This window comes from Parasteatoda tepidariorum, chromosome 8 (genome assembly GCF_982258835.1).
Source record: "Parasteatoda tepidariorum strain Cologne lab strain chromosome 8, Ptep-v5.0, whole genome shotgun sequence".
Classification (NCBI taxonomy): Eukaryota; Metazoa; Arthropoda; class Arachnida; order Araneae; family Theridiidae; genus Parasteatoda; species Parasteatoda tepidariorum.
In genome coordinates, this window is record NC_141762.1 from 6,996,600 (window position 1) to 7,013,293 (window position 16,694).

Consider the following 16,694-nt stretch of genomic DNA (forward strand, 5'->3'; position numbering starts at 1 on the left):
GTTAGTTATGTTCTTCGTTTAAAAAAAAAATTCTTCAAAAGGTGAGGAAAATTCCAAACATGTACTTTGTTGTCTTAGAGCTCACAAACGTGATCTGGAAGTTGTTTTCCTTTTTCAGTATTATGCAGTTCAGATAATATTGATTACACCCCATTCGCATAACAGCTTAAAATAAATCTAGAAATCCCATTAAAAATTGATTGCACTTTTGTCTTATTCTTTTATTTTTTATGTCAAATTTTTTTCCCTCTCTTATGTCGTATTAGAATATTATATTGGAAATCATTACATCTGCTCAATGTCTACATAAAAGTTTATAAAGACATTATCAGTCAAACTTATTACTTTTACATCACTCCATTCTTCTATTCCCCAAATTGATTTTGGGCAATTAATAAAACTATTCGCTGTTATATCATTATCATCCCAGCGAACAGATCGTTATTTTAAATTATCTTAATTTCAATGACACGATAAGGTTTAGAGGATATTTGTATAGATGACGTTTTCTTATAAAAAAGAATGTTCTGTCTTCGTCAGTCAATTTCAAACTTAACTGTTGACTTGTATAATTCATTAAAACAAAAACGAATAGTTTTAAGTAAAATCAAGTGTTTTGGGTTTCATGTTTTTTTTTCTCTAAATATATTCTTAAAAATATTTTAATATTTTTTTTATCTCTATGCCTGGATATGATAAATAAGGCAATTTTGAAAAATCAAAATATAAATGACCAGTTATTATTGTTCCACGGGATTGATTGTTGCTCTTTAGAGTTCAATTTCCTATTCAATTTAAAACGTGAGAAATAAGTTCGTCACATACTTTCTTGGGAAAAGGCGACGATGAATCATATAAAAAATACTTCTGGAAAATTGTTTATCTGTTTCCATTCCACGATTTGAAGGTATGTTTATATTTATGATACTTTGTGATTTGTATATCGTTTTTATTGGAGCCATTATAAGCGAGTAACTGTGTTTAAAAAAATGAAAAAATCTTTGTTCAATTTTCTGATAGTTTATAACTAACTACTGAGATTCAACGACTATCGCCTTAAAATAAACTTAAAAGTTAAGTGGAAGAACGATAAACATTAAAACGTCTTCTCTGAAGTAATAAACAAGCAACGCAAAATGATGGGAAGAATATACAAGGCCCGGCGCTAAGCATTGTAGCGTATTTCATCAGACCGTATGATATTTCAGGTAAAAAAGGAGAGGTTTTTTTCACAGGTATTTATTTCAATTTTCTGCAATTCTTTATGCATGGTTCACGATGGAATCAGCTGGGAAGAACGATGGTTGAAAGTTCATGCCAATTGAATCACAGTGGAGGCCCTTTACAGCCGTATAAGGACGCCGATCGTGCTCTCGGTTAATGGGATACTTGCAAGTGACCTAGTATTGTTGTTTACGTTACTGTTCTCTCCATTCTATTTCAAGTAAGCCACGACAGTCAAGTATCAATTCTCTTAAATGACACATTCTATGTTCTTTCATACCGATTCTTTCTCAAAGATTTCAAATCTTTCACTATATATTTATACAGAAATTTAGCACAAAGACAGGCACGAAGCCATGTGCAACACATACAAACTAACTGTCCATCGAAGTTGCTAGGTACACAGAACAAAAATATATCATTGTTACGATAAAATACATACATTGTTACGAAAAATATCATTGTTACGATAATAAATCTGAGTTAAATAAAAGAAGTAGGCCACGAGAAGAGGAATATTTCAACTAATGTTTCGATGTGCGATATTGCTCTGTTGTGAGATGTAACTCCTCTTTAATTAACATTCTAATTTATGTAGAGAAACTTAGCTCAACTGTAATAAGTCATTTGCTTACAAAGATTATCGGGTGCTGATCTCATAGGTCACATGTGTGGGTATTGGAGGTCTTCTTCTTGAAGTGCAAGTACCCAATTGCGTTCGAAACACAATTACGTCTTCTAAATAATGACTGAGAGTTTTTAACTTTTCAAAATATAATTGATATGGCTTCTTTTGATATAAATAAGTAGGTACCTTATTTACTTCGTAATTGAGCTGCACAATGGGATATTGGTAACGGTCGGGGAAACATCCCTATGAAGGATCCGAAGACCCGCCACAGCAATTGTCATCCTCTGCAGTAGGGGAGGCTTCCCCGCTTTGATAGTCCAACGACCTGCGCTCGCAGTTGAGCTCTTTGCAGTAGAACAGTTTAACGAGAACCGATACTGCGCAGCCTCGGTCCCAACGCACGGTGACCAAAGTGGTCACCCACCCACCTACAGACACCAGCCAGTGACGCTTTATTTCTTTGTTCTACTGGTGACCATGTCTTTACAATCAGTCCAACGTGGGACTTATTTTGGTAACTGGACCTGTTCTGCTGCCCTAGTTATTATGGCACAACGGGATCCAACAATAAGACCTTTTTTCAGGTGATGAAAGATTTCTATCGTTTTTCCCCACATTCTACTACGTTGCTTAACTTTTCTAGAAGTTTGTTGAGTTTTCATCCGCGTCATGAACTGGTTTTACACACTTTTCTGAGAAGGAGCATTTATAATAGAAAATCTCACTGATTTCTAATTTATTCTTCAATGTGTGGATTCATTTTTTTTTCTTCAGGAATGCATCGAGGATTGCAAATTGCAGACTCTCCGATTCAGGGAGGAGTGCATTGATGAATCCATTGTTTACACCAACGCCAGGGAAGAGGATAGGTTTTGCAAAGGTAAGTAACTGCTTAAGTATAAATTTTAAAGAAAGCTTTGAATACAAGCTAAAATGAATTTAGTTTTAAAACTGTGGGTGAAAGAGAGAATTAAAAATAAAGATAATCCCATTCATAATATAAAATTGTAATTTTTAAACTTTATTTATAATATCAAGTAGGATCATCTTGAAAATTAATATAAAAAGAAGGACTTTTCAGACAACATTTTGTTTCATCTAAGGAAGGAGTAAAGTTGACGATTGTCTGAAAAATAATCGACGATTTAAAAAAATAATTAACATAAAAAACAGATGCTATATTTTGCTTTTGCTATTAAATTGTATTTATCCCAAAGCAAGTAAAGTGTTCGAACCGACTGGTTGCATGGTGGTCAGAGTGCTGACCTTATGTCAAAAGGTTGCGAGTTCGAATACCAGTTCGGGTATGGATTAAATTTGCCTCCCTCTGTTCTATCAGTCCTTCTTATGTTGTTGGGATGACGTTGATCCAGCAATGCGTTGCCCACGAAAAAGAGATCAACAATACGGCCCGTTAAGTTCCATAATGGTATATGCTGCCGATATGGTGGGCAATTAAACTGTTCCGCCATAAATTTGTCGAGGCACCGAAACGGGAATCGAAATTGTGACGGCATATCTACGAATTATCCTCAGATTTTTTTCCTTTTTCTGCTTCCGATCTTTGCCATTAGCCTATTGTGCATCTCTAGTGCTATGTAAATTAAGTACTGTTACTCTGCTTTATGCACGATGAGAAAAAGCTTACATTCTCAATAAGAATAACAAAAAAATACAAAAAAAACTGGATGATATTCATAGAGTTTTGAGGCTGGATTACTAAGCATTGAGCTTTTGTTAAGCATGCGTGGAAAAATAATTCGAAGTTAGAAATTATTAATAATTGAAACATTTTATTTTTTAGATGAGAGGTCACTAACGGATGAAATAATTAAATCCTGTACCGAGAAATGTAAACCAGCTTGTAAGTAAGTGTTTTTTTTCCTCTTAAGTTTAAAGCATGATTCCTCCAGTATTAATAGTTTTTTTTCACTCGCTTTTGTATCTGTTCAGGGATAATCTTGCGCATTTAAAATTTAGGACACTTTCCGAATTTCTTAAAAGGTCAAATCTGTAGTGGAACGTGTCCGATGAAAATTCGATTGTATATTCTCCGCCACGAGCTAAATTTATTGTCATTTTATAACCAAATGGAATTTTATTTTATTTATATCACTAAATAGAATTACATCCGACCCCTTTTTGACTGCTCTTTGGGTTCAACCCATTTGCGACTATTATTGTATCAGCCATGTAATTTTGAATTTTTAACCCGGAAGACAAGGGATCTCCTTGATTACGCCTAGACAAAATATAGGTGTCGTAGATTTTTTTTTTTTTGACAGAAGTACTTTGCATTTGCGTTTTATGAAGAAAAAACCTCAAAACCTCCATATTCTTAACCCAAATTAAGGAGGATTGTAACTTATGATAAATCTTCCTCTGAGGATATTTTACGTCAGCACTATGGTCGATGTTTATCAGGAGCAGACCTTAAATCTGTTTAGCACACACTCATAAATAACATACGAGCTAAAATTCTATTCCACTCTACAGTAATGTTATGCCGATATAGTTATGTTATGCCAATTATTTGAATTAACTAAAATCATTTATTAAAGACATTAAAATTACCAAATACATAACAAATCAAGCTTTTTTCATTTAGCATTTAAGAGTATCATAATAAATAACATCAAGTTAAATAGAGTAATATTTATTTCAATAGAATATACAAGAGGGTTATTTATTGCATAAAAAAATTTAAGAAATTAAATCGAAGAATCAGATGGAAAGTACAATCACCAATAATATCATATTAGCAGCTTAGTTATACACTAGCACAATATTTCAGCCCGCTCTAAAATTAACACGTAGATCGGAATATACAAATGTTGAGGAAATATTTTCGGAATAAATTAATAAGATATTAATAAAATTAATATTAAAGATTATTAAATAAAAAGTGATTACTTGCTTCAGTCTATTGGACATTACAAAATACACTGACAACAGCACAAGCTTTGATATTACAAAATACGCTGAAAATTTCAACTCAAGCAACACACAACAGCGTCTTCATAATGGATATTGGCAATGTGGCGAATAAACATTGTAAAAAAAGTTATTGTACGTTGCTGTAGGGAAAAACCGATCTTCACTTCTTTTGATATTAAGCTAATATCAATCAAGATCGCATTGATCTGGCGTCGCTTGGATTCGATCCGAAGTTGTATCATTCGGAGGTGAATGCTCTAACCCCTGAACTGCCAAGGCTCATAAAATGGAATTTATTTATAACTTATTTTAAAATAGAACTTTATATGAATTTCATAACCGTCGTTAAACAGCCGACCCAATTTTTGTTGCAATTACCACTGTTCAACTCCGAATACTTGTGATTTTGAACCCAATCTAGAAGACAAGGGTTCCACAGTGGATTGATCGTCAAGACTCGGGTCTCAACAAAATCTCCGAAATCGAACATCACTGGCTGCTGTCAGTAAGTGGATGGGTGATCACTTGGAACAATCTACGAAAACGAAAAGTCCGAGGGTAAGCGGTATTGGTCCTGGTTAAACTGTTATACACCAAAGCAATTGGACCATCCCCCTTGCAGAGGACCAAAATTGTGATGGTATATGTTTGGATCCTATTCTGGGATGTTTCCCAGATCATCGCCAATAGCCCTTTATGTAGCTCCAGTGTAACGTTAATAAACTACAACAAGCAGAAGACGTAGGACATTCTGAATCAAGCCTGGATTGGCGTTACATGGAGAGTAAAACGACGAAAATCTCCCATGGTTAGGCTGACGGCAAGAGACCTCTAACACATTATCCGTCAACCAATGAGGATATTTTACTTTAGCACCGTGGTCGGTGCGAGCCGGGTCTGAAATTCATATAGACCAGCTATCGCTGGGATTCAAACCTCATCTCATTGGGTGGTGAGCACTCTATCTCCAATACAAATCTCGAGTGCGTTCTGACTAGCTAGATTGACCGTCGAATCGTTTGCTGACCTACAGAGCAGATTCGCCTCTGAGGGGAATTTATCTCAATTTTGAGCATTTCTGGCTAACTAGAGTACTCAAATTTGAACTGATGTTCTGTGTTGAATGACAATACAAGTTACAGTTGTTTTTGATGGCTACATTTTTTGTTTTAGTTCTAACAAAAAGGAATTGATTTATAGCTTTCAGTATGTTTCATGATTATGGCAAAGGGTTTGATGGGTCGCTAAAAATCAAAATTCAATTATTAAAAATTATTTTTTTTTCTGCTACTACAGTGACACATTAATATGATGATAGTATGGACACGATTTCAAACCTTTCGAATAGGATTTAAAAGACAATGAAACCTCTCAGCAGCTATTACTTTGTGTTCGATGATAAAAAATGTCGTTGTTAGGGGTTACCACCATTGACTTCAAAATGTTATCGAAGGTACATGATTTTTCGCAAACGATTTTAATTTTAGTCAGTGTCTCTTTCTTGGGGTGGAAATGTTGGCGTCAAGAAAACCGGTTCGCTGAATGAAATTTAGCGATTATAAAAATGATTTCTACTGATATAATTACGTATAAAAGCAAATTGATCAATGAAAGATAAAACTAATTTAAATAAATAAACAATTATGCTTGTCGTTTAAGTTTGCATTTAATTTTATGTTATAAAACTTAGTTAGCTTTAAAGCTTGTTTGTTTGAGATATTTAGGTTTTGCTAAAATAACTGTTTTTTATTTTCCAATTTAACTTTCAACTCTAAAAAATCAATCATTGATAGCATCATCTTTGTTGCACTCTAACATTTGCCCATCTCTTTCAGAGAATATGAAAAAAAATTAAAAAAAATTAAAAAATCCCTAAATATGAGCCACTCTCAAATATTTTGAATACATTTGAAAAACCTTTTTACTTATTTAATATTTTTCGCTTTGATATTTGTTCGTGTTTAAATATTTGATCTTTTCCATATTTGGTGCAGAGGTTTGCACGGCCACTGGAGTAGATTTTGATGATCTCTCCTAAACGTTTTCGTCAACACGAAGTCTAAGAAAAAAAATTCCGTGTCTTCAATAGTGGTCGCTACACGGGGGAAGTTTTTCCTGAAGTTTTCATTGTACCATAGATTCAGACCAAGTCTGACAAAGGTATAAAGCATCACATTTTAATCCTCTGCTGAGGGGACAGCTCCTCAGTTTCAGTAACACGATGACCTGCACGCGAAGTCCAGCACTTTACAGTAAAAAGTGTAACAAAAACCGATACCGTGCACACTCGGTCCCTTGGCAGGCTTATCAAAGTGTTCATCCCCCGCTCACTGACAGCGGCCAGTGTTGTTCCACTGGTAACGTGTCCTTACGATCACTCCACTGCGAGACTAAGGCTATGGGGAAATAAAATGATTTTAAAAATTATCTTGGAGGAATTTTTGTTATGAAAAAAAGTGATGCTGCCGTTATTTAATAGAGATACGTAAACTTAAAAATTACTATACCAAGGAACATTTTTTTTTATAAAACTATCACCTTTGGAAAATAATAGAGTGATATAGTATAAAAATGTATAATAATTTTGTCATAAATAACATGGAGTTTTTATCAATTTTCGTCTATAATATGAGCATGATTTTGAGATAGTAGGGAACCGATTATCCGGAACGATCGGGACCATCGCTAATCCGGATAACTGATTTTTCCGGTTTTCTGAATCGCTACAAAAAGTCGTTTATTTATTGTTAAACCCAACTAAAAATAAAAAAATATTTAGAAATAATCTTAAAAAGAACAAAAAATGATGAAGTAATACACTAATGATTATTTCTAAAATGATGGTAAGGTAAATATCTTTCAAAAAAAAAAAATCCTAAAATCTTATGAGGAAAAAAAATTTTTTTTTTAAGATAGCGGGAAAATTTATCGAATTTCGTTCCGGTTTTTTGTTTTTCCGGTTTTCTGATTTCCGGATAACGGGTTCTGTACTGTACTTCATATTCCATGTTATACTGGAATAAAGAGAGAGGATAAAATGGGGGATGGACTTAAATATTTCTATCTAGACAAATGAAACATTGTTTCCGATGTATTTTTTTTTTTTCAAATCCAAATTGATAGAGTTAATAATTAAGAAGTCATTTGGGTTTCAGATATAAAAATATAGTTTTATGCTTCTTTCGTAATCGATATTGCTTCCTAGATAAAAATAGGTTCTACTTTTTTTGTATATTGATTGCAATGAATGTATTGAGACTAAAACAAAGTTGATAAAATTGATATTTTTAGAATTATAAAAGTTTTTTCTGCATAAAAATACAGTTTTGTATTTAAACCCATTTACGCTATTGTCTAGGCAAGTGAGGCATTGCCCCATATGTACTTTTTTAAGCTAAATCTTATAAATTAAAATTAATCACAAGTAAAATCAGTTTATAAGTTATGAAGATTCTCTGCATTAAATTTGTATTTTTTGGCTGACAACTTCGAGGTTCTATTGATCTCCTTTTGATTACATTCGATTCAGCAGAAGAAAATGTGAAAAACGTAAGTAAGTATAAGTAAAAAATGGTTGTATTGTGCATAAAAGCTTTTTTAACTATTGATTCTATGGATTATTTCTTTTTCGATTCATACAATTAATCACTATAAATACATAGAGAACAGTATCTTGCTTGTCTATTTCAGGTGCATTAATTTGTATAAGTGCAAAACTATTGAAACCTATCTAACTTCTAAACTATTGGACTTATCGACTTGACATTGGTTTCATTCAATTCAGCGTAAAACAATCAATCGGAAATTTGCTTAGAGAGCATAATTTAAGCTTATACCATCTTTTACTCCCGCTTCCCCCGAGTTTGACCCTTAGATATAGAATAGGAAGTGCCTCAATATCTTAAACTCTTGTTCACATCATGTACTAACATAAAATAAAATTTTGTGCATTTATTACATGGAGCATGATATTTTTTGCTCAGCTACAACCACAAAAATGTGATTCACCAGTATAGTGCCTTAAACTTTAGATAATTAAAGAAAAATATTATAGAAATGCAATCTATGAAACTGCTAGTGAATAGAAGTTAGTTTTCTATATGAAAGAAAAAAATTAAAAGATGCCGTGTATTGGTAGGTGTTGCTTTTTACATTTATCTGAATATCATCGTTCTCTTCTTAGGCATGTAAAGCAGCAAAATGTTCAACAAGCATACTTATTTCCATTAGTATAAAACTTAATCCTTCGAAATTGTAAAAATAGTGGGATTTCCCATTAGGACTAGAAAAAAAAATTAATTCTTTAGAATTCATAAAATCATATTTTCACATATTCTAATGAAAATATGAAAATGAAAAAAATGATCTATGAAATATTTTCATACTTCATTTTTTCCTTCCCATTAGGTTGAAAAAATTATTTCGATAGAAATCATAAAATCATATTTTCATATTTCCTTTTTTCCTACCCATTAGGTCAAGAAGAATTAATTTTTTCGAAATTATGAAATCATATTTTCATATTTTCTAATCAAAATATGGAAATGAAAAAAATTAAATATGAAAATCGTATTTTCATATTTTATTTTCTCCTTCCCATTAAAGTAATTCCTAAGGTCAAAAATAATTAAATCTTTCGAAGTAATAAAATCATATTTTTTTGTTGATTTCATACGATAAAAGTAATTATTCTAATGCTTATATAATTTGTATTAATGAATAATAATTTTTCATTACTCTTTTAAAGAGAACAGAAATATGAGGTAGAGTACCAAGAAGTGTTTGCAGCTCATGAGGTAAGTATCATGTACAGCATATTGTATTTTACCAGCCAGATCAAGGTTACTAAACAGATAAGATATAACATATTTTTAAACAAATTATTAGGTAATTAAATAAAAATAAGAGTAGCACAATCCTATCTGTCGGCTAAGCTTGGCCCATGGTAGCCCGACTTATCGCCTTCACTGCAAGACTTGACACTTTAATGCGCTATATTTTAACAAATAACACACTGAAACCTCCAGGAAGGACCACGTCTGTTTACGATCACTTTTGGGGGGCATGGAGTTTCTTCCATGTTGAAGAAAACCTTTAGAAGAGATCATCAAAACCTCTCTCAACGACCATGCGAGCTTTTGCACCAAATGAGGAAAAGGTCAAATATGGAAACACGAAAAAATATCAAAACAAAAAATATTAACTGAACAAATAAGTAATTTCAAATGTTTTCAAAATATTTGTGGCTCTTATTTAGTGAGGGTTTTTTTTTAGGCATTCTCTGAAAAGGTTCGACAAAAGTCAGAGTCCACTAAATATGATGCTATCGCAATGATTTATTTTTAGAATTGATAGTTAAATAAGAAAAAAAGTTATTTTAGAAAAAACCAAGCCGCTTCTCATTTTTTAAAGCTGACTAATTTTTATGATATAAAATTAAATTTAAAAAAATATATAGCATAATTTTTTACTTATTTAAAATAGCTTTATCATTCATAATAGTTGGTAAATTTGTTTTTTACACATAATTAAATCAGAAGGGATCATTTTTATTGACACTGAATTTTATTCATCGATCCGATTTTCATGACGCCAACACAAGTGACATTTGCATGCCAAGAAAATGACAGTGACTAATATTAAAATCGTTCATGTACTTTTAAAAACATTTTGAACTCAATGGAGATAACCCAACCTCCATTGACGACCATTTCACAGTGGATCAGAGAGTGGTCACTCCCGAGAGGTTTCACTATTATACTTCAAGTAGAGATATACTGGAACCTCAACTTTAATTCATAACGTTGAGTAAAGAGGTCGTTTAAATATTACGTAAGCATGATTTTTGCAGTTTTGGATCCCTACCTTTTTTATCAGCGAAAAAAAAAAGACAAATTACAACCCCATACCTACGTAAAAAATTCACATTGACCCTTTATCATTTTTTTTTCTCCTTTAATTTTGACTGAAGCAATGGTAAACTAATTTATAGATAAAAATCAAGTAAAAAAGTGTAACTTTGCTCAAAACAAAATTTAAGCATTTAGTTCAATTTGTAAAATCTTGAGTAGAATATTATATAAAAAGCTTTTGTGTTTTTCATCTGCGATCAAAAGTTTTAAATCAGGAACAAAAATGAAATTACGAATTTCTGCAAACTCTGAAGACTTTCAAGAAAGAAAAAAAATTTCTAAAATTTTCTTCCCCCCAAATTAAATTTTTTCTTTTAAATCTAACCATTTTTTAAACGTAAATTTTTATTTTAAATTTTTTTTTTCGCATTTGAAAAAAAATTAAAAGTAAAAATATTTTATTGTGTATCTTAAGCATTTTTTAACATTTGATAGATTAAACAAAACAAAAATTAATTACATAGGCCATTTCCCGTTTAAAAGAAAAAAAAGTAACTTAATTTGCAAATGTTATTTAAGACAGGATTTAGGTCTGGTATAAGGATCAGGGGCTGATTAAAAAATAGTGCGAATTTTTCGAATTAGCCAAGTGTAGGCAGCATTGTCTTTAATTATTTCGCAAAATATTGCTCATACTCCTGTTTCTCATCATGTCAGCAAAAATAAACAAATCAGAAAATTCTACCCACTCCCTTTGATTGTGCGTGCTTACTCAATATCAGAGCTCAAGTTTTGAGGAAAGTTGAAGGATCTAATTCGGAGATTGAATCCCTTTTCCGAAACGTTCGAAAAAAAGGTTTTGTATCCGTACGGAATTTATACAAAAGTTAACCCATCTCTGAGAAGATAGTGCAACGTGAAGGCAGGCGTTATCTTGTTGTAAAATCCAATTTGGGTCACCAACTCTTACTGCAACCGAAAATGAATATGTTTTAAGCGTTTTTGGTGGTCGATAACTTTGTTACTGGCTGTGAGAAAAATCAGGATAAGTTAATCAACGAATTTATATATTTGAAAAAGATATCCTCTCGTTTCTTCATCTTCTGTTTCTTTCTTATTAAAGTTTTACAAGCAATTTGTTATGTAAAAAAAAGTGAAATAGTAGCCCCCTTACAAAAAAATAAAGTGCTTTTGAGATTGTTTTGAGGCTGACACATGTAAAAAAATACACCTGAGGTAGAAAATAAGGTTATGTTTCGTACCGAAATAAGTCATTATGTTTGAGTAATTATGTTTAGGCCCTATAGCCTCACTAATAAACCTCAATTTCAACCTCAGTCATACCTCAAAAAATCAGCCCCATATATAACTATTTGCTTGAAATGTAGAAAAAATAAACACGTATACCTCAAAAATAATCTCTCTAAACTGGTTGGTCTAAAAGTAGATTTTCATCCTTTCTAAAAACAACCTCAAGTGTGAATAAAACAACTTCATGCACCTTGATTATGCACCGAGGAAGGTAGCTCTTTTAAGGTTGTTTTTCAACATCAAATCAACCTCAAAAACACCTTAAATTTTTGTAAGGATTATGTTGAAAGATATCTTTGAGGCAAAGAAAAGAAATAGAAAGGAGAAGAACTTGGATGAACCATGAGGCTTCTGTTAGTAGGTCATGAGGAAAGAGATTAATTTCTTCAATGCACAGCAAGGTGGAGGCTCATTAATGGTGTGGGCAAGTTTTGATTAGGTATTCAGCTTTAGTGTGCTTTTCACCCAAGCCATATCAAAGCTGCCGATTATTAAAAGATGATGGAATTAAATTTATTGACATTTGCAGAGAGGATTGATGGTCCAAGTTGGATTTTTCAACAGGAAACTCCTGCATTCACGTTGCAAAATCTTTTTTGATGCTAGATAAATTAGCTAAATTTAAATAAATATAAATTATAACAGAATTTCAAATCTAATCAGTCGTCGATTGAAAGCTTTTTTTATGACTGGGGATACTGCCATCGTGTGCACGCCACTAGTAACCGTATGGTGAGTTCATATTGGCGGAACAACTGTCCGCCGAATTGTACTTCGTTTATATCTGAAAGTTATTCTTTCGTTTATTTTAGGAATCGCTAAATGCTGAGTTTCTGCCCGAATTTCATTCTTCAGTTATTCATTTAGTTTAGATGATATTTTAGAGTTCTGAAAAGCAGTGAGTTTGAGATAGATATCTTATATTCTCCGGGACAGATTTGCCATAGGATACCTGTGGGTGACGTAGTGTGGATATATCGATTCCGATTGGTTGTGAAAACGTGATATTTGTTTACGTTAGCAACTGCTCTCTCCATTCCATTTCGAGTAACCCAAACCCGTCAAGTATCAATTCCCTTAAGTGACAGATTCTATATTCTTTCACGAAAACTCTTTCACGGAGATTTTATTTCTTGCACTATATATTTCTTACTTAATACAAAGACAAACACAAAGCCACGTAGGACATAAGCAAATAAATTATGCATCTAAGTTGCACAAAGCAGAAATATACAACGGTTACAATAAAACACATAGACAAATATTAAATCTAAGTTAAGTAAAAGACGTCGACGGGAAAGAATTATATTTTAACAAATTCGATGTGAGTTACGGAGCTGCATTTAATTAACTTCACTTTAATTAACATTCTAACTTATATGGAGATACTTAGCTCAATTTAAACAAGCCATTTTGCTTAGAAAGAATCAGCTGGCATTGACGTCATAGGTCATATGTTTGGGTATCCTTGATCTTCTTCTGGCACCCAATTAAAGTTACAATTAAAATTTGCAATAAAAATGCCATGAATTCAGAGAGATAACTTTGAGTTGCAAACAACTGACCACCAATTTTTATCTTATTTTATTATCATTTATCCAACTGAACACTTTTGGAGGCTAGTACTTAATAAGTTACATTCTGTTAATAAACAAAAGAGTTTCACAAATTTAAATTATTTCATTGAATTTTTTACGATCTTTAATCTAATTGGACAAATTGTACATTATATGGTTTTAGGACTTATATGTTTCTAATTCTTAATTCTTTTAGTGTCAAGAAAAGGTACTAATAAATAAAACAAAATGTTACAATTATCCTGATGGTACTGCTGAGTATTGCAAGTAAGTATTTTTTAATTAACAATCACATTACACAACAAAACTGAAATTTATATCGAATATCCGATCGAAGTGAAAATCGATCGATCAACGATGTCTAATTTTGATGGACAATGTTTAATGCAACAGTCACTCGCTACCTGATTTACTTCAATTGTGTTAAAAGTCATTCAATTTTAAAAATGCTTTCTCTGTAACATCACAAAAATGCGGTAAAGTAAATATAAAGCGCAATGACCGCAAAAGAAGACACTGTACGCTACGACCTATGATCACAAACTTGACCTACATACATGGGAGTAAATACTAGTATTCAAATACTAATACGCCATGATCATAAACTACAATTTTGGCAAAGCATCATCCGAGCTTTCAGAGTTGTATTAGTGAATAGTTAAAATGTTTTAACCGTGTGGCTTTGCTTCTCTATAAATCATGTTTTGTAGTATTATTCCTGAAATTATTATTTTATGAAATTTTCTTTTATTAATGTAACTGCATTTCTTCGTCGAAATTAGTTCATTCTATTGATAACTAATTGTGATTTAATGGGCTATAGAGTAGCACATCTCATGCCACTACATTGAAATTTATTCTAGTAAGGATTGTTCTTTCACTACTTTCAGCTCATCTGCTTGAAGGGGAAGTCAAATGAACAAGCTTTACAAAGTGACAATAAAATTTATTTTATTCAAACAAAAAAGTGTTAATACATTTATATCTCTGGCAGAAGCACAATCCAATCAAATCTTGTAGAAATAGGCATTATATTTTATTTTCTAACCGGCAATATATTTTTGTGTTTACATCTATCATCGTTCAAATCCGTAGCCTTGTCATTTTGAACCCAACGCAAAAGACAAGGAAATCCTGGATCAAGCATTAGAAAAAATTAGATTCCATGAAGGACTTTTCGATGGAACTTAATTTGCTTTTGCGTTACATGGTGAGGAAAACCATGAAAAACTTTTTTTTCTCTAAACGAGCGTGCAACACGGAAGCAGTAAAATGCTCTTTACTTGTAATCAAATATTAAATAAATATGTAACAGACAGCTTCGAAAAGTTACGAGATCATAGAAACTACTCTGGTAAGATAATTTGATGAAGGAAATTATGAAACCACAACTGTTATCAGCGAGACTGTTATGGTAACAGTACAGCATCGGTTTTAAATTTTTCAAGAAGATATGATAACGTAGAACAAAATCGAAAAAAAAAATAGAACATAATTTAGGTTAAGAATACTGTAGGTGATATATATCTCTTGTCTTTTTCAGGAAAAAAGAAATTAAAATAGATATTATGCTCACAAGGTTTCGGTTGAGAAAGCAGATCTATGAGTTAAATATAAAGTAGGTCTCACGTTATAAAATTTTTCTCAATTTAATTTGTTTTAAAATAAATTATTAACGCATCGAATTTAAAAATTAAAAATAAAAGAACATTGAAAATTTGTCATAACTTTTTCAATTTGAGACATAAATCATTCTATAAGTAATAATTGTCTCGGTGCATTGTCGTATTCGAAGTAAATAATGGTCTCGAGAGCATTATTAGATTGTGAGATAAACTATCATTTTTGTGACATTGGCTGTGAATGACCGAAATCGGTGGTTGTTGACTTCCACCGGTGAATGTTGACAATCACATAGTCGCTTCGGTAAATGCCTGAAACTAGGTCTAGTTAAGTGTCACTGCCAGGTATACATTTGCCGGGTATGCCCTACATCACTGTTTTTTTAAGATCAAGTGCCACTTCTCAGTATGCATTTAGCCGGTACTCCGAATACTGATGTTTTTCCTCATCTATCTTCAGTAGATATTCCAATATCGAATGGATATAACAATATCAACGAATAAACTAATATCAAATCGGATATAACAAATATTTTAGACATTCACCAAAGCGATTACGTGATTGCTGACATTCACCGGTGAAAGTCGATATTTTTTTGATTTCGGTGACTCACGGCAACAACTCCATTTAATAAACTATTTTTCGCATGAAACCGTGATGCATTGTTTTCTCTGGGAAGGAAGCTTTCAGTCTAGTTTGCTTTTTAATGATTGTGTTTCATTTTATCTAAATTTCTATATGACAATCAAGGAATGAAATGTTTAGAGCACATATCCTCCTAAATGTGCTTCGATGATGTTTCGTTTTTAAAATATACCCAGACTTAACTTAAAGAAGGTCATTGTGAAGTAATATTTATCTGCGAATGTTTTTGAAGTAAGTTTAGTACTTCTTCTATTAAGAGGACTAAAAACGTAAGTTAAAGACTGTTGTTACGAAACACATTGTACAATACTAGTGATTATGTTTTATGTTATTTTTTCATTTATTCGTAATTAATTTTCTTTTTGAGCAGATTGTTGAGCTGTCTGGATACATTGCAGGATGTCTTGGAATGTGGCTTGGCTTAATGATTTTATTCTTTTGTTGAATACATCATTCTTGGAAGATTTCAAGGCCTCATCATCACAGGAGGGCTGTTTTTGAAGTGAGGGCCGTTTTGTTGTGTACAATTACAGGTGACGCGTGCGGAGCAACGAGTGCTTGCGTCGTGTCTCGGCATTCTTCGGGAACAACATTGTGCACGGTTGCAGCTGTGTTTGTGCGGTCAGTCCTGAGTCTTTAAAATGCTTAAATTTAGCAAATCGCCCGCAGCGTATGAGGTACAGTCAGAGACGTATTTTTAGTCGGCAAAAAAACCTGTCTGCTGCAAACATTCACCGGCAGATGTGTGAAGTTTACAATGCTTCCTGCTGTCATGATGACTGGAAATTTTGCTACTCCTTGACATCGACTCTCTCCACAGCTCGAACCCGAGCTTTATTGGACTCTTTTGGCTGGGAAGGTTTGGACCACCCCTCCATACAGCCCAGTTCTTGC

The 16,694-nt window shown here is 32.6% G+C and overlaps 1 long non-coding RNA gene across 1 annotated transcript; it reads left to right on the top strand.

The window, feature by feature from the left end:
- Positions 1–2,608: 2,608 nt before the first annotated feature.
- On the top strand, positions 2,609–13,927 carry LOC122268882 (uncharacterized). Its single transcript, XR_006224739.3, has 4 exons — positions 2,609–2,735; positions 3,660–3,723; positions 9,540–9,588; positions 13,729–13,927. It is a non-coding gene; the product is annotated as an uncharacterized LOC122268882 (long non-coding RNA).
- Positions 13,928–16,694: the final 2,767 nt, after the last annotated feature.